Raw genomic sequence first — 20,341 nt, 5'->3', positions numbered from 1 at the left:
CAGAACACACACCTGAGGACTTAATCACTCAAGCAATCTAAGTACAGAACCTGAACTTGATCAATTTCTACTTCTTTTCTTCACATTTTTTCCTCATTGATGAAGATTTTGTTCTTTTATTGCATTGCATACATACCAATATTTTTCTTTTCTTTTCCTTTTTTTTTTCCTTTTTTATTATGCCTTGGTTATCAAAATTATCAAATCCACCTGCTCATCTTAGTTTAACTCAAAATAAAACAAGACTTCTAGTGTTTACCCCACATAATTCATACAAGTGTGAATATGTGCAAAGTGTAGCATCTCAAAGATTAATTTTATTGAATAAGGATCATCCTAACAGAGTGGACCACAGGCCACCAATTGAGTTCAAAATTTTCAAGAAATCCCTTTTCACAATATTTTAGCATACAAACCATATCCAACCAACATCAAGCTGCAAACGGAGTATATAACAATCAATAAACTCAAACTCATGCTAATAACATCTACTATCATATCCTATCCTTGTGGTAACAAAAATGTCAAAATTGTCTCTCAAATCCTAAAGTACCTTACCCCCAAACTTATTATGCACATTATTCTCAATGTGTGAGAACAAAAGAAAGATAGAAAGATATTACCAGATAAGTAGACCAGCAAAGATAGACCAAAATAAAGCACAAAGGGAAAAGTGGAACATCACCCACAAACTTAATCTGTAGCATCTGGCAAAATCAACCAACTCCAAAACATATCAGAGTATTAAGCATATGGAGTAAGAATAGAGAAATATCATATGGAGTACAAATAATAACACAAGAATATCATAATAAAAAAACATCAATATAAATGACAATGATCAGTGCAATGCTTTTCAAAAGAACAGAGTTAGGACAGATATACATCAGAAGGAAATAAATACATCAAAAGACTGCCCTAGTCAACAAAAAAACTATAGAAAAGCCCTAGTCAGCTAATCTATCTATGGAGGAATGTCAGTAGAAGTAGAAAGGGGGGACGGCGTGCGGCGTAGTAACTCCTCCAATAGGCTCTGCTACATAGTCAGCATCTTCCGTAGCACTACCTATCCATCCTTCAGCTCGGTCACCCTGACTTGAAGCTCTCAAATCTCAGCCTGAGAAGAACTCTCAGGCCAGCCTGCAGGAAGTGGCCTCCTCCTCGGTGAGGCATGGCTATCGGAGAGATCCATCTCGTCCTCCGTAGCCTCATCATCATCTGCCCTCCTAACAGCAACTGCCACATATCCCTCATCACCAAACTCTACTACGTCATGGCGATGTGCCAGCATATGTGTCCACACCTTATTCCATTCCTTCATTCCAAACTTTGGAGATTCATTACATGATTCCTCTTTTGGACTGACCACAAAACCCTGCAACTCTAATAGTCTAGTAATCATGTATGGAAAGGTTACGTAGCATATGGGTAGGAACAGTCTTGTGTGGTCCAATTTCTAACCAAAACTCCAATAGCTGACAGAAAATCATCCTCGGAAAGGAATACCAATGCTCAAACTGAATAGCATACAGTGCCTAGAGGAAATTAGTATTCCTAATATTCTTATGTCCAAGAAGATAGACATTAGCAGAGATGATAGAATCTAAAATCCACAACCTCTTTAGAATTTTGGCTTTGGCAGTACTACTACGCTTTCTCCTAGCAAATTGACCATCACATAGCTTTTGAATTAAATTCTCAGCAATTGGTACCCTAGGGAAAGGTGTGAAAGTGGGACAACTACGCCTCTCATCGACCACCTCAGGAAGCGTATGATAATATTCTAAAACTACAGCAATAGCACAAGGATTGATAATCAACTCATGCCCATCAACCAAACGAGGATAAGCAATGTTAGTTATAGGAACCATAAGTTCCCAAGGATCATCCTCACTATAAATAAGATTGAGATAAAACAATCAAACAAAACGAGGATAAACAATGTTAGTTATAGGAACCATAAGATGCAGAAAATGCCTGTAACTGAAAGACTTCATAGCTCATCTAATGCGAGGATTGGTAATGAACGCTTGATAATCAAAGGTCATCTCATAAGAAATTGGAATTTCTTTCCAAGCACTTGGCAAAATATTTTTAGATACCCTAGCACGCTTAGAAGGGGCAGGACGAACCATCTCTATTCTCAACTAATAGTATCCTTCAATGAAATCCCAAAAATCACTTACAATTTTCCAAATCCTGCAATCTGGGAATTGAGGCTTGAGCTTGAGCTTCCAAGCTCAAGCTTCAAACAATGCTCGAGCTTTAAGTGTCAAGGCTCGAGCTTTACCTGGACTTCACCAAACAGATCTCAAACACCAGCTCAAAATCAATCAAGAATCAAATTAAACAACTAGCATACGGTGATGATATATAAAAGTCCAAAGAAGCACTCATCCCCAACAAATCTCATGCTCTCCTAACTAGATCTAGAAATTGATTTTTCTAAAGAAGAAGCAATAGAAAGAGGATGAAGGGAAGAATCTTACTTTAGCATTATCCGTAAAGGGGAGAGGAGAATTTCAAGCATAATCTGGATATGAGTATGGAGAAAACCTGGAGAGTCTTTATAGGGAAAGGATATCCTTTATCTAATAGGAGACGGAGTACTCAGTTTCCTGAGTTTTAAAGACTTTTAAAACCAAAGGCTTGAGCTTAAAGGATGCAAGCTCGAGCCTGCCACCACAAACCCTAGAGTTCACGATGATGGAGGGCTTGAGCTTTGCGTGTCCAGGCTCGAGCCTTTAATAGTTGATGCTCGAGCACCAGAGTGCAGGCTCGAGCATTGAGGCAATTTTTTGGATTTTTTAATTTTTATTTCCTTTTCCTATTTTATGTAATCCTAAGTTATTTCCAAGAATAAAATAAACCTAAAACCTAGAAAAATAATTAAATCATAAACAAAAACAAATAAAGCTAAAAATACAAATAAAAATAAAATAAAATAAAACTACAGTACAACATACAAATGCTAAGTTTAACGTCGATAGCTCGACGAAAACCTGACCTCTCTATTCCAAGTAAATGGGATTATGAAGTTCTACTGCCTCCATTGTGCCTCTCTGCACACTACCCTTTAAGTATGGCTTCAGTCTCTATCCATTGACTTCGAACAGTTATCCAGTCTTACAATCTTGTATCTTAATTGTACCATAAGGTGTAACAGAAATAACCATATATGGACCTTCCCAACGTGACTTCAGTTTGCCAGGAAAAATTTCAGTCATGTATTAAACAACCAAACTTTCTTCCCAGGCTCGAAAGTCTTATGCAAGAAATGCTTCTCATGAAATGCCTTAGTCTTTGATTTGTAAATCTTAACATTCTCATAAGCATCATTACGTAATTCTTCAAGCTCTGTTAGTTGGAGCTTCCTATTAGATCCAGCAGAGTTCATGTTAAAGTTGAGCTTTTTTATGGCCCAGAAAGCTCTGTGTTCTAATTCTACAGGAAGGTGACACCCTTTACCATACACGAGACGGTAAGGTGACATACCAATCGGAGTCTTATAAGCTATTCAGTAAGCCCACAAAGATCATTCAATCTTAACGACCAATTTTTATGATCTAGCTTAACTGTTTTTTCAAAAATTCCCTTAATTTCACGATTGGATAATTCAACTTGGCCACTTATTTGGGGATGATAGGGAGTAGCAACTTTATGAGTGATGAAGTATCTTTGAACCAAGGTACGGAAATACGTATTACAGAAGTGAGCACCTCCATCACTAATAATAGCTCGTGGCATACCAAACTAACTAAAAATATTCATTTGAATGAACTCAACCACGACTGCGTGATCAGTGGTTTTGGTGGCACCTACTTCAACCCATTTAGACATATAATCTATAGCCACAAGAATATATTTATTATGATTGGACTGAATAAAAGGACCCATGAAACCAATACCTGATACATCAAAGACCTCAATGACTAAGATCAAAGTTAAGGGCATTATGTTTCTTTTAGAAATTGATCATAACTGCTGACATCGAAGGCATAACCTACAAAATAAGTATGCATCCCAAAAGAGTGATGGCCAAAAGAAACCGCATTGAAGAATTTCAGATGCAGTTTTCTTTGCACTAAAGTGACCTCCACAAGCTAAACTGTGATAGAAGGTCAGAATACTCTGAAACTCACTCTCAGGAACATATCTACGAATGATTTGATTAGCACAGTATTTAAATAGCTAAGGATCTTCCCAATACTACATCTTAATCTGAGAGAAGAATTGATTTTTTTCCTACTCTGACCAAGACAAAGGAATTTTGCCTATTGCAAGGTAATTCACAATATCAGCAAACCAAGGCAAATCCATACGAGAAACCCCAAACAGTTATTCATCCAAAAAGGAATCACAAACTAGAAGTGAAGGTGAGGTATCCTTAGTAAAAATTCTAGAAAGATGGTCAGCTACCACATTCTCTGACCCTTTCTTATCCTGGATTTCATAATCAAACTCTTGAAGCAAGAGGATCCATCGAATCAAACGGGGTTTGGTTTCCTTTTTGGATAGAAGATGTCTCAAAGCAAAATGATCAGAATAGACCACTACTTTAGAACCTAATAGATAAGATCTAAATTTGTTTAAAGCAAAGATAACTACAAGCAACTCTTTTTCAGTTATGGTATAATTCAATTGTGCTTCTGAAAGAGTTTTGCTCGCATAGTAGATAACATGAGGAAGCTTATCTACTCATTATCTTAAGACAGCACCCATAGCATAATCAGATGCGTCACACGTGATCTCGAATGGAAAAGCCTAATTTAGAAGATTCATGATAGGAGTTGAGGAAAGAAGAGAGCGAAGCTCATGGAAAACTTCTAGGCATGACTCATCAAAGATAAAAGGAACATCCTTTGCAAGTAGATTACACAAAGGACGAGAAATTTTACTGAAATCTTTAATGAAGCATCGATAAAACCCGACGTGCCCAAGAAATGATCGCACTCCCTTTATGGAGGTAGGAGGAAGCAATTTGGAGATCAAATCTACTTTGGCTTTATCAACTTCAATACTTCTCTTTGAAATGATATGTCCTAAAATGATCCCCTCTTGAACCATAAAATGGCTCTTCTCCCAACTAAGAATAAGATTGGTTTCCCTACAATACGCTGAAATACTAGGGACAGATTTTGGAGACAATTCTCGAATGTGGATCCAAAAATAAAGAAGTCTTCCATAAAGACCTTGAAAAAAATTTCAACCATGTCCGAAAAGATATACATCATACACCTCTGGAATGTTACTGGCGCATTACATAATTTGAAAGGAATCCGTCTATATGCAAATGTACCAAATGGACAAGTAAAAATAGTTTTCTATTGATCCTTAGGATCAATGGCCGCTTGATTATAGCTGGAATATCTGTCTAAAAAGCAATAATAGCTCTGGCCAGCCAATTGCTCTAGAATCTGATTAATGAATGGAAGAAGAAAATGAGCTTTTCTAGTAGCGGAGTTGAGTTTCCGGTAATCAATACACACACGCCATCCAGTGGTGGTGCGTTATGGAACTAATTCTCCCTTGAAATTCTCAACTACTGTAATACCTATCTTCTTAGGTACTACCTGAGTAGGACTCACCCATTTGCTATCTGAGATAGGGTAGATTATTCCCGCATCTACCAACTTCACCACTTCCTTTAACACCACCTCCTTCATATTTGGATTCAATCTTCTTTGGAGTTCCCGAGAGGTTCGGGAATCCTCCTCCAAATGAATCTGATGCATGTAAATTGTGGGGCTAATTCCTTTTAAATCAGCCATACTCCACCCAATAACCTCTTTATTTTACTCAAGAACTTTTAAAAGACCACTTTCTTGGGAACTTGTAAGATTGGAAGCAATGATCATCGGGACGGTGTCATTTAAACCCAATAAAGCATGCTTGAGCTTGTCCAGAAGTGGTTTAAGCTCAAGCTTAGGTGGAGACTCTAAGGAAGGAATAGGTGGAGCACTAAAAAGTGGAGGAAGAGGCTCAAGTCTAGATTTCCATGGAGGAAAATCTGTGATAGGAGTGGAGTTGAGTAAAGAATTAACTTCAGCTATTGAAGATTCGATATTGAAGTCTTCATAATTGAAGTGATTCAAACAAGCTAAAAAAGGATCCTTGGATAAAATAGTTAGGAGTGATTCCTCGACCAACTCATCAATAACATCAAGGAAGAAGCATTCACTATCATTATGGGGAAAATGAATAGCATTGAAGATGTTTAGCTTGACATTCATATTCCCAAAAGATAAATCCATGGCTCCAGTCCTACAGTTAATGCAAGCATTCGCTGTGGCTAGAAAAGGACGCCTAAGAATAACTGGAATATACGTTTTGGAATCGTGAATTGGTTCGGTATCAAGAACTAAGAAATCGACTAGAAAGAAGAACTTGTCCACGTTTATGAGTACATCTTCAACAATACCTCATGGTTGTCTGATAGAATGGTCAACAAGTTGTAGAACAATCGATGTAGGTTTTAACTTACCCAGACCTAACTTCTCATACACCGAGTAAGGAATAAGATTAACACTTGCTCCAAGATCAAGAAGTGCTCGCTCTATCACATTATTTCCAATGATGCAAGAAATTATAAGGGCACCAGGATCTTTAACCTTAAGAAGAGTTTTATACTTAAGAATAGCACTGACTTGCTCGGTGAGACAAATTTTCTTAGGAACTTAGCTTTTGGATTTTCTTTTTAGAGTGTACAAGTCCTTCAAAATTTTAGAGTAGGTTGGAATTTGTTTTATAGCTTTGAGCAGAGGAAGATTGATTTTGACCTATTTAAAGACCTCCATCATATCTTGAATTTTCTCCCCGTGTTTACCAAAGTGGGAGGGTTCCTTGAGATGTTCAGGATAAGGCACTCTTGGCTCATACGCTATCTCAAGGATAGGAGCAGATGAAGAAGTGACTCCACCTTCAACTTCTGTGGTAGATTATGGAATAACACTGGAGGAAACATCCTTGGGATGTGGATTATGAATGATAGGAATAATAGGAACCCTAAGCCTTTCTTTCTCTTCCTGTCCTTTTTCAAATTGATTGTCAACCACTCTACCACTCCTCAATGTAGTAACAGCCTGAACTTGCTCATGATGAATACTTGAGGAATTGGTTTCATCAATCATGTAAGTCTGCCCTTTCGGGTTGGCTATTGGCTAACTAGGCAGCTTTCCATCCTTAGAGTACTCGTTATTTGCCCAACTTGTGCCTTTAGCTTTGCTTTGGCTTGTGAATGAGAATTAAGAAAATGGGTATTGGCTTTAAGATCATCTAGAGCATTGAGTACTTGATCCCCAAAAGCAAAATTTCTAGAAGGAGGTTAAAGATTAGGAGCTTGAGTGGGTTGATTCCTAAACTGGGGTGGATGATAAATACCAGATTGGTTAAAAGGATTGGATGAATTTTGATACTATCCCTAAGATTGAGGAACAGTGGTCCCCTGGCCTTGATTATGCCATGACAGATTTGGATGATCTCTCCAGCTGGAATTATATGTGAAAGCATACGGATTATATGCCGGTCTAGAGAGTATAGCATTCACTTGCTCCTGTAGGATCTCAGATGATTGTCCCATCATAAGGCAAGTGTTAGCAAAATAGGAAGGATTAGCATAAATTAAACAAACTTCCTTGGGCAAGGCAGTTTGTGGACTAGCAACAAGAGCAAAGCCAGATGATAGAATTTGATCAAACCTATGGTTTAAGGTTTCTATTTAAGCAGCTAACTCACTAGATTTGTCTACCTCAAAGACTTTTTCAACTTTATACATTCTAGGTGAAGACCTAGACCTAGAGGAAGATGCATGTTGCGTTGAATTTTCACTTAGGGCCTCAAATAGTTCCCAAGCGTCAGCTGGACTCTTACGCAAAAAAGCTCCATTACTAAAGGCATCAACTATGTTTCTATAAGAATTGGAAAGACTATCATAGAAAATCTGTATTAAGTGCCATTAAGTAATATAATAGTGTGGACACTTTCTTAGAAGATCATTATATCTTTCCCAAGCATCATGGAACTATTCTCCTGGGATTTGGGAAAACGCCATGATTTCTCTTCTCATTTGACAGGTTTTACCTATTGTGTAGTACTTTTTTTAGAACTCTTATTGCAACATCTCCCATATATATATGGAATTTGATAGAAGGGAATGCAACCAAGTTCTCGCTTTGTCTTTAAGAGAAAATTGGAAGAGTCGCACCCTGAATGAATCGTTGGTAAGAGTGGTCAACTTGGTAGTTGAACACAATTCCAAAAATACATCTAAGTGCGTATAGGGATCCTCTGTTACATACCCATGGAAGGTAGGAAGCATTTGGATCATAACAGGCTTGATCTCAAAATGGGTTGCATCAGTATCCAGAAATACAAAGCATGAAGGAGAAGTGTACGTGGTAGGAATGAAATGGTCCCTCAATTGTGGTTGTGGAAGAACAGGTGGAACCTGTCCATTACCATTATTATTGCCATTATTACCATTACCCGGTGCATTACGATTATCAGCCATGTTATCAAAGGAACTTTCCTATAATATTCAAATGTTTTTTAAGTTTTATTAACTGACTAAGAGTTCTCTCTATTTCAGGATTATGCACTAAAGGTTTTGACCAAGAATGATGAGTTAACATGCATTTATTCCACTAATCCTAAACAGTGGCAAAAATAAAAAAATTTAAGTAAAAGAAAAACAGTAAAAACTCACAGAAGGTTTAATAAATCGAAACTTTTTACCCCTTAATCATCTTTGTCCTTACTGCTAATTCCTTGTACCTAAAAAGAAAAAGAAGTAAAGTGAGATATCAGAAAGTCTGAAGACTGGTAAACCAAAATAAACTAATTAAAAACTAATCTAAATCAAATCTCCCCGCAACAGTGCCAAAAATTATTGTGTCTAATTTTACCACTCGCAATAGCACGATTCCGTGTAGGATAGCACTATAAAGAGGATGTCGAACCCACAGGGAGATGAGATTAATATTAGTCTTTAATTTAGTCCTAATGGTTTACAGGTAACTAGTTGAAAAGTTTGCTTGGTTGTCACGATTAAAAACAAACTAAAATTAAAACGAAATATTAAACTAAGTAATCAGAGAAAGAGAGATCTTATGGCTTTAACTTCACCACAATCATTATAATATGGTTAATTTTTTTAACTCTGGGGATTTAACAAATTGTGTTTTTAAATGAATTGAACTCAATAACATTCATTCAATTCAGGTTTTAACGAAAAATGTTTTATAAAATTCAGTTAACTATAACCTATCTGCAGTTAGCATGGACTATCCACCTACCTACTCTAACTACTTTAACTACTTTGCAAATAATCCATCTTTTCTAAACATAAACTATGAAAACATTCTTTTATAAAATAAAAAAAAAAAACGTTAGAATACCATTATATGACCTCTATTCTCATAGCCGGCAAGGCTCCGCTAGATATCGTCCAATAAGATAGGTTGAGAATAGAAAACAAACAATTATATCTAAGACAAGGTAATAAAAGTTTGTAATCTATTTAAAGCATGAAAACTAATTGAGTTGTCTCAATTGCTCATAGTCATATAATCAAAACATAATATACATTAAAATAATCCCAGAGTTAAGAATAATCAAACAATAATACTAGATTGGGTTACATCAGTGCCCTAAGAGAGGAATTAACTACTTATGATGATGTTAGATATCATCTGTGTTGGAGTTGTCTCTATCGTCACGGACGACGCTTCTCTTCTCAGGATCTTCACCTTCTAAGGTTGTGAAAATCCTAAAAACCGCCACCACAGTATTAGCCTTCGAAATAACATGAGAAAAAGGGACCTCTTCTATCAAGGCTTGTGTCTCCTTTTATATAAGAAAATAAAGGCTTGGTGGGCTTTTAGGTCTTCTGGCCCATTTGGGATGATATACGACTTGGAAAGAGAAGAATCCCATACTTTAAATCTGACATGTCATGGAAGGCTCGAGGTTAAAGAACAAAGACTCAAGCTTTAAGGTTCAGGCTCGAGTTTTTCTAGATTGATGCTCGAGCTCCAAAGTTTGGTCTTCGATCTTTACTTTGACACTTAGCCAAATTTCTTCAATTATTTTCTGAAGCATCTTTTTCTTCAACACTTAGAATATTCTCGGGCTTCATCTCTTTTAACATTTCTCGATCCAGGCTTCATGGGCTCGAGTACTAGGTACCAGGCTCGAGCTTTAGGTACTCAATGCTCGAGCTTTAGGTGATGGTGCTCCATCCTTGAGGTCATGCACAAGGTCCCTGTGAGCTTGGTTTCCCAATAAATCAACTCTTCAACTTCCGACGCCTTGTGCTCGAGCTTAAGGGCTAAGGCTCAAGCATCCTATGGTCAGGCTCGAGCACCCCTTTATCAAGGCTCGAGCCTAAAGGTGCAAGGCATGAGCTTTAATGCCTTGTTGACTTTTCTTCTTTGGCTTGTAAGGCTCGAGCCTCAAGACTTGGGCTCGAGCTTTGGATCTTAAATTCCACCAAACTTCACCATTTAAGCTCTCGACTTCCTCTGGATGACCGGCAACGACTCTGTAAGCTTCAATATCAATCTTTTCACTATAAAATCCCAGTTTTAACTGTTTCTCTGGGAAAGTACCTATAAACACACATTAAACATAAATCAGTCTAACAATAGATAGAAGTATCATTTTAGGCCTTAACATATGTATATTTAGGGGCTCGAATATGCAATAATCAGTGCTCATCAGTTAACTAGGTTGAGACTTTTTTCAGGTTGGACGACTTTTTTAATCTTATCAATGGTGTGATGAGATACAAAGGGTGGTCTGGGTTTGAGTCCAGAGGAGTTAATCCTGTTAAATTTAGGATACGAAAATATGAAGAGAGAAAGATAGATAACACAGTACAAGCATATACATGGTTTGACACTAAAGCCTACATCCATGGATCAAGTGACACTGAGGCTACATTTCTCTTATTACTTTCTTGATATGTTTACATTGTATTGATACATAATATATAAGAAATAAAGTTGACATAAGGAATAAATCAAATAGGAAAGAAGGGAAATAAATATAATATATATGTATAATATATATAATATATTATACATATATATAAGGAAAGAAAGGAAAAAGAAAGAGAATATAATACATATATATAATATATATTTCAATATTCTCCTATAAACTCAAGATGGGTTTCTCGAAGCCAACTTGAGTTTGGAGATGAAATCTTAAAAATGGTGTTGGAGCGAAAAGCATCCGAAAAGCCAGAACAACACCAGGGAAACGGGTTAGGACAAAGTTGAAAATTGGGTCGGAGCAACACTGGGAGACATCCAGGTGATCCATCTGAGAAATGAAAAAGATCCGGAATAAAGCCGGTAAAATGCAAGAACTAAGCTGGGGAATAGTCAGAACAAAGCCAAGAAATGCCGGAACAAAGCCGGGGAAGTGGCTGGAACAAAGCCAGGGAAGTGGTGGAACAAAGCTGAGAAAGTAGCCAGAATAACGCTGGGAAATAGTCGGTCACCGCTTTGAAGCGTTGACTACCGTCGGTGAAGAAGGAGCGCGTGGGCACGTGTAGCACGAGTGAGATCTACTCGGAGAAGTATGTGTTGTGTAGACGCGTGAAGCGCAAGTTAAATCTACTTCGCAGAGATGTCACTTGGAAGCGCATGGTTGATCGAAAAAAGAAAACAAAGAGAGATCTGAATCTGAAACGAATCAGATTTTACTGGTACGGAAAAAAAAAAAAACAAATGATCTAGGATCGTTGCTCAGATACCATGTTAAATGTAGGATGTGAAAATATGAAGAAAGAAAGATAGATAACACAGTACAAGCATATACATGGTTCGACACTAAGGCCTACATCCATGGATCGAAAGCCACTAAGGCTACATTTCTTTTATTACTTTCTTGATATGTTTACATTGTATTGATACACAATATATATGAAATAAAGTTGATAAAAGAAATAAATCAAAGAGGAAAGAAGGTAACAAATATAATATATATGTATAATATATATATATAATATATTATACATAAATATATATATATATATATATATATATATATATATATATAAGGAAAGAAGGGAGAAGGAAACAAAATATAATGCATATATATAATATATATTTCAATAACTCCTAGTAAAGGAGATGGGCCAGTGACCTGCTTAATTATTGTAATGCATCAATTGACATTGAATTGATGAATACCTATTTTCCAACAACAAAAAATATATATATATATATATATTATTGTGCAAAGCAACAAAAACATAGGTAGCAAATTTTATATCCAACATTAACCCTGATCCATTGTACTCCCTCCGTCCCAATATATATGTCCTGCATAGGGAATTCAACTTTTTATGGTAGTGGAGTTTTAATAATTTTTTATTGTATTGATAAGAGTGAAGTTACAAATATGACCTTACTTAAAGACAAAATAGTGCTCCGTAATTAGTGCAGTTGTTTAGTTAAAAAGATAGTTTAGAAATGTTATAAAAAAATAGTACATTCAATTTGGAATGGGACATATTTTTTGGAATATCCTAAAATGGAAAGATGGTCAACTATTTTGGGACGGAATGAGTATAACTTTGCATCTTAATATTCATTTAATAAGCATTATGTCATGCCCCATGCATGAATATGTAGAAAGGTTGTGACACGTGAGTGAGGAGCACTCTTGGATGATTTTATGTGGCATGAGTAAAGTTGGGTTTTAGGGTCTTTCACATTTTCTAGAAGTTTTGGAGAATTGTAGAGAATAATGAAGAATTCTATAATATTAAAGATCTTCTAAAATTAATAACTTGAAGAAGATTTTAGAAGAACAATCAGTTTTGTAAAGTTGCAAAAATATAAAATATTTTGTATAGATATAGAATGCATCCTAGCCGTGGGTTAGGGAGAATGATGCATATCTATATCTATAATATTATTAAAAGTATTCGTTTATTTATTATTATTATTAGTAAAATAATTTATTTAATAATATAATAGTAGAAAATAATAATAATAATAATAATAATAATAATAATAATAATAATAATAATAATAATAATAAGAAGAAATACTGAAATTCAATAAAAGGAGATCTAATTCGACAAGAAAATATATAAGATTAAATGATGACGAGGCCGCTTGATATACGCCAAAATAATGTAGTGAATGTGCGGTTCAAGAAAAACCTTTTAGGTCAAGTTTAAATTTATGAAACCACTACCACCACTAATACTAACGTAACAAGAGTGAGTAGGGATCGTCCCAAGGGATTGGAGTTGTACTTGGTTGTGGAATCACAATTAGGGTTAGTAGGTCGAGTGATCAAACAAATGGTTGGTTGGTTGATTAAACTAGAGAGCAAATTAAACTAAATAATTAAATGCAATAAGGAGTAAGTAAGAGAAAGAGAGTTCTTGGGGTTTAGAGGTCACCACCAAGCAATACTTTTCTACTTAACAAGTGAATAATGAGGGAAATGTGTGTTGCAATATTGATGTGTGTGTGTGTGTTTGGTTGATTCAATTAGCAAGGGTGACCAATTAAGCATACATTGTCTAATCAACATGTGAGAAGTACAATATATCTAGCAATTAAGTCTATATTGTCTAAATAGCATGTGAAAAGTACAATATATCTAGTAAGTCATTAATCTTTTTATTAAGCTCACAAGCCAAATACACCACAAGATTAGAGACATATGCTACTTGCATTCAAAAGTATGGAATATCAAACAACAAGCATAGATTGTCCTCCCATCTAACAACTATGCTACCACTACACTACAATTAAGCTAATGACATGAAATTAAACTAATTAAGCTAAGGGAGAGGCACAATCCATCAAGAAATGAGCATGAACCATCTAGAAAATTACAAGAGCATTCCTTTAAGCACTATGTTTTAACAATCTCTAGATCTATAGCATTAATACACATAGACATGCATCAATAACACAAGAAATAGAGACAAACACATGAACATCTATTCTGGCATACATAGACATATGGATAGAATGAAATGATCAATTGAAAGCATTAAACCACATAAATCATTGAATAAACAAGATCTATATATATATAAGTGCCAAAACATGTATTACAGCACTAATCCCTCAATAATACATAAAATCAAGAGGTAGAAAGCATGCTTGGGGCTAACTCTAGCCCCAAGAGGATGTCTAGCCATTCATGGCAATGCTTCTCCAACCCTCAAGGGTTAACTACATGGTAGAGATTTGCTCTTTCATTGATGAAGAGTCTCCAATGGTGTCTCTAGCCTCTTCCTCCTCTAAGCTTGCCCTCTAAGAGATGATATGATGTGATATATGGTATGATGTAAAAAAGTAATCCTTATCTTTATATAGGTAGGTCAAAATGACACACAAAATGAGCTGGGGTCATGCACAAAAAATTCCCCAATGATTGGATAAAGGACAACTTTCAATGAGCTGGAAATTTAACTTTTTCGCACTGGAGGAAGTTCGATCAATCGAACCTTGGACTTGGATCGATCGAACATGGCTGAGATCTATCGAACTTAGGCTCGATCGATCTTCAATGGTGGCGCTTTTTGGATAAAGACAAATTTGAGATATTTTGAAGATATTTTTGGGAAAAGAACAAAAGTGGCTGGTAGGGTGGTACAACTAGATAAGATCAACCATTTGGATAAGGACAAGGCAGTTCGATCGATCGAAGAATGATGTTGGATCGATCGAACTTTTGAGATCTCGAAAATGTCATCATGGCTCTGATCCATCTTGAAGTGCTGAGATCGATCATGTTAGATCGATTGAACCTTGATCTGAGATCGATCGAAGATGTTGATTTTCACCTTTTTCTTCCTTTTGCTTCCATTTGACTTCTTTCTTTGATTTATCCTAGAATTGCTTCATTTCTGCTCTTATTTGGCTGAGTTAGCTTATTTTCGGGATAAGTGCCTAAAAATGGAAATAATACAAAATCAATTTAAAACGGTAAAGTAAGATAGATAAAGGTACTAGAATGCTTAAGCTTAAGGGGTTTAAATACGCACTTTTCAGCTCTCATCATTAAACAATTTATTTATGTAAATGAATAAAAGGAAATCTAATTAGAGAATAAAATACTACTATTAATAATATAGTTTAGAAAATACTGAAATTCAATAAATGGAAATCTAATAAGAGAAAGAAATATATAATATTTAAAAACTAAATTACCGAAATTCAATAAAAGGAAATTTAATTAAAGAAGAAAATATATAATATTAAAAAATTTATTTATTTAATTCAATAAAAGGAATTAAAATCAAATTAGAGGAGAAATACTTATAGAAGTAATATAGTAGAAAATACTAAAATTCAATAAAAGTAAATCTAATTAGAGAAAGAAATATATCTTTTATTTCAATAAGTACATAACAATAATTTTATATCAAAATATACCAATAAAATCATAAACTAAGAATTTTATATACAAAATTATTTTTATATTTAATTTTTTATAATGTATTTTAAATTTTTATGATGCTATTTATTTCAGTAATTATTATTTTATTATATTATTTATATATAATAAATAATTATGCAAAATTATTCTTAGATATATATAGTTGACCTTTTACAATTTTTACTTTACAGTTATACATACATATATATATATATATATATATATATATTAAAAAATTAAACTATTGAAATTCAATAAAAGAAAATCTAATTCGATAAGTAAATATATAATATTAAACAACTTCTTTATTTAATTCAATAAAAAGAATTCAAATTAGAGAATGAAATACTACTAATAATATTGTAGTAGGAAATACTGAATTCTATAAATGAAAATTTAATTAGAGAATGAAACATATAATATTAAAAAAATTATTTAATAATATAGTAATAGGAAATACTAATAACAATAATAATATATTATTAGGAAATCTAATTAGAGAATGAAATATATAATATTTAAAGACTAAATTACTGTAATTCAATAAAAGAAAATTTAATTATAGAAGGAAATATATAATATTAAAAACTTATTTATTTAGTTCAATAAAGGAAAATCTAATTAGAAGAGAAATACTAATAATAATAATATAGTAGTAGGAAATACTGAAATTTAATAAAAGAAAATCTAATAGAGAAAGAAATATATAATTTATTCCAATAAATACATAACAATAATTTTATATCAAAATATAACAATAAAATCATAAACTGAGAATTCTATAAACAAAATGTTTTTTAAATTTAATTATTTATAATTTATTTTAATTTTGTATGTTATTTATTTTAATAAGTATTATATTCTTGTAATATTATTTATCTATAATAAATAATAATACAAAATAATTTTATATGTATTTTTTAATCTTGTATAATTTTTTTACTTTACATTTATACACATACTTAAGAGTAGTTATCCAAACGTAAGTGCGTTAAAAGGGAAAAAAAAGAAAAAAAAAATGAAAAAATTAATGTTAACTCAAGAATATATGATATTTCTTGGCATCAGCTAACTATGATATAATGAATGTTCTAGGGTGTTGGTGAATTGGTAATGGTCATTATCATACTGTTTTTCAACAAGGATTATTATCATATGGTAGTGATTTTTCCTTTTTAAAAATTATATAGATGAACATCAATGAATATATCAGAATAGTTCAGTAGTAATCCAGTGTATTAACAACATGCACATAATATTTTAACAGTCACTAGTTAAAATGGTTTGTAGGAACACATGTATAAGAATCGGATGCTCTTAATGAATTATCATTACCATAACCTAAGTCATATAATTCTTCTAAACGGGTGCCGCTCTTGCATTCTAATGAGCACTGAACAGTACGCATTTAAACCCCTTAAGCTTAGGTATTATAAGACCTTTATCTATATTACTTTAAAGTTTTAGACTAATTTCGTGTTATTGCCCTTTTTAGGTGCTTATTCCCAAAATAAGCTAATTCAGCCAAATAAGAGCTTAAAAGAAGCTAACTCAAGCTGGATGGAAGAAAAGAGCAAAGTGGAAGCAGATTAAAGCAAAGTGTGGAAATCAGCATGTTCGATCGATCTCAAGAATACTTCGATCGATCGAAGGTTCATCGATCTAGACTCTCCAAGATAGATCCAAGCCCTGTTGTCCTTATCCAAAGATCGCACAAAGTTCGATCGATCCAACAATTCTCAGATCGATCGAAAAGATTTCATCTTATCCTGTTGTACCACCCTACCTACCACTTTTGTCTCTATCCCCAAAATATCTCAGATCTGTCCTTATCCAAAAAGGCGCCGCCATGGGAGGATTGATCCAGCCAAAGTTTGATAGATCTCAGCCATATTCGATCGATCACAGCACAGGTTCAATCGATCGAACCCTCTCAAATGCGAGAAAAAATATATTTCCAGCTCATTATAAGTTGTCTCATTGTACAATCATTGGAGGAGCCCTTGTGTACGAACCTAGACCATTGGGTGTGACATTTGAGCTACATATATAAGGAATATGAGTTACTTTTACATAGAGTTTTTTTGGATAGTCTTTGATATACTTTTTAGAGAGATACAATTCTTAGAGAGGAAGAAAAGAGAAGAGGAGGCTAGAGACACATTCTTTGGAGGTTTTCCATCTTCCTCAAGAAGAAGAGCACTTCTACCATGGAGATAGCCGTTGAGGGTTAGAGGACACCATTCATGAGTGGCTAGACGTCCTCTTGGGGCTAGAGTTAGTCCTAAGCATGCTTTCTTTACCTTGATTTATGTATTTTTGAGGGGATTTGTGTTATAATACATGTTTTGACATATGTATACACATAGATCTTGTATATTCAATGATTTATGTGGTTTAATTCTTCCAATTGATCATTTCATTCTATTCATATGTCTATGTATGCTAGAATAGATGTTCATGTGTTTTTCTCTATATTTTGTGTTGTTGATGCATGTCTATGTGTGTTGATGCTATAGATCTAGAGATTGTCAAGACATAGTACTTAATAGAATACTCTTGTGGTTTATTTGATGGTTCATACTCATTTCTTGATGGATTGTGCCTCTCCCTTACTTTAATTAGTTTAATTTCCATGTCATTAGCTTAAATGTAGTGTAGTTACCTTAGTTATTAAATGGGAGGACAATCCATGCTTGTTGTTTAATATTCTATACTTATGAATGCAAGTCGTATATTTCTCTAATCATGTGATGTGTTTGGATTGTGAGCTTAAAGAAGGATTAATGACTTAGTTTGATGTATTGTGCTATTCATTGTGTTGTTTAGATAATATATACTTAATTGGTCATCCATGCTTGTTAAAACAACCACACACACTCACTATTGTTGTAACATATGTTTTCCCCCCTCATTAATTGTGAATTGAGTGTAGAGAAAGGTGATGCTTAGTGGTGATCTCTAAGTCCCAAAACCTCTTTCTCTTGTTTACTCTATCCTTTAATTACTTGTTTTACATTGACCTTACTTACTCTTAATTGTAGTTTAATCAACTAAACAATATACCTTTGATCACCCGACCTACTAACCCTAAGCATTGTTTCCATTTCTAATAGCCCTCTAATCCCTTAGGACGATCCCTACTCACTCTTGCTACATTAGTAGTAGTGGTAGTAGTGGTTTTTATAAATTTAAACTTGACCCAAAAAGGCTTTTCTTGAACCTACATTCACTACATTAGTTTGGCGTATGGGAATAGGCCTCGACACCGTCAAATTTTGGCACCGTTGCCAAGGATTTGAATTGGCAACGCCATGTTTTGGAAACAATTAGGGATTAATACTCTTTTGATCATTTCTTTACTTTATTTTTATTTTTGGTTACTTATTGTGTTTATTCTTATTTGGCTAGGTGAATTGAGTGAAGGAAGTTGAGTAAAGGAGAGTTCAAACCAAGGAGCTAAGCTAAGCACAAAAAGGACTAAAAAAAAAAAAATGCAAACCATAGCAAAGCTTGGAAGTTGAAAATGAATTGAAGTTGCTTAAGGACCCTTTGTGAGATCTTTCTAACTCAAGCTCTAGTTAAATCGTCAGCCCGTCTAAAGGCTTGTTTTTCATTTCTTAGATAAATCGTGAGCCTGCGTGGAGGCAATTTACTATTCTTTGCATATTGTTCAAGCAGAGGAGCATGGGATCATTGAATGTAGAGATTTGTTAATTGAATTGTTGCAGGGGCGAAGTGATTGTTACTTGCTTGTTATTTACTTTGCTAGTGTATGCATGGTCGTAGGTCATTAAATCCTACTCTTGTCCCTCCTAATTTGCATCTTGAATCGGTTGTTCGTAATCCTAGGGGGAGAGGTAGTTCTCATCACTCCATTTCACCAATGGAGGATTTGAATGACGACCATGTGGAGGACCTCGGTCACATAGACCAACAAGACAACCTTCACCCTAACGTGCATCATGAAAATATTCAAGTACCATTAGGCATGCCTAGACCATTCATTCACCCACAACAACAAGGTCAAGTTCCATTGGGAATGCCTCGGCCAATATTTGTTCCACAACCCCCCATAGTTCAAGCTAATAAAAGTGTTCGTGTAGCACCACCAATTGTAAATCCTCCCATTGCATTAAGAGACCATTCTGTGCCTAATGAATACAATGCACCCACTTGCATTCAATTGCCCCCATTTAGAGCACGTCACTATGAAATTAAACCATAAACTATTCAAATGCTTCCAAACTATCATGGACTTCCTAGTGAGGAACCTTATAAGCATTTGGATGAATTTCTTGAAGTGTGTTCCATCGTGAAATACACGGACATGCCGGAAGAAGTTTTAAGACTTAAAATTTTTCCTTTCACCCTTAAAGACAAGGCAAAATATTGGTTTAACAATCTTAGGCCTTTTTGGATAACTTCTTGGGCCGAAATGCAACAATAGTTCTTGAAAAAGTACTATCCAGTTTCTAAGACCAATGACATGAGAACTTCAATTAGAGAATTTTCTCAAGGGGATGGGGAAATGTTTCATGAGGCATAGGAAAGGTTAATGATTTTCTTGGAAAATGCCCTCATCATGACTTACCTAAGTGGCAGTTAGTCCAATATTTCTTTGAAAGTTTACCGGATAATCACAAGAGTATGGTTGATACATCTATGGGTGGTTCTTATCTTGATAAGTATGAAAATGATGTGTGGTAATTGTATGAAAGTATGAGTAAAAATTCAATGCATAGGTTTTTATCTTCTAAAAATGGTAGAAACCTAGGTGGAAGGAAGAATGTTAGCTTGTATCAAGTTGACAATTCCAATGACATAGCCGCCAAAATGAAATCCTTATCTCAAAGGTTTGATCAATTTTTTATCAACCAAAATTCGGTGAATCAAGTATCTTCCTCCCCTACTCATA

At 34.5% G+C, this 20,341-nt stretch overlaps 1 pseudogene; it reads right to left on the bottom strand.

The window, feature by feature from the left end:
• Window positions 1-19,917: 19,917 nt before the first annotated feature.
• On the bottom strand, window positions 19,918-20,015 carry LOC132305779 (small nucleolar RNA R71; annotated as a pseudogene).
• Window positions 20,016-20,341: the final 326 nt, after the last annotated feature.

The sequence above is a fragment of the Cornus florida genome, unplaced genomic scaffold, assembly GCF_030987335.1.
Source record: "Cornus florida cultivar Cherokee Brave unplaced genomic scaffold, ASM3098733v1 CherokeeBrave_3.0.0_Hap2_Chr04, whole genome shotgun sequence".
NCBI lineage: Eukaryota > Viridiplantae > Streptophyta > Magnoliopsida > Cornales > Cornaceae > Cornus > Cornus florida.
Note: the sequence above shows the minus strand (reverse complement) of the source record. Positions and strands in the feature narration are given on the sequence as shown.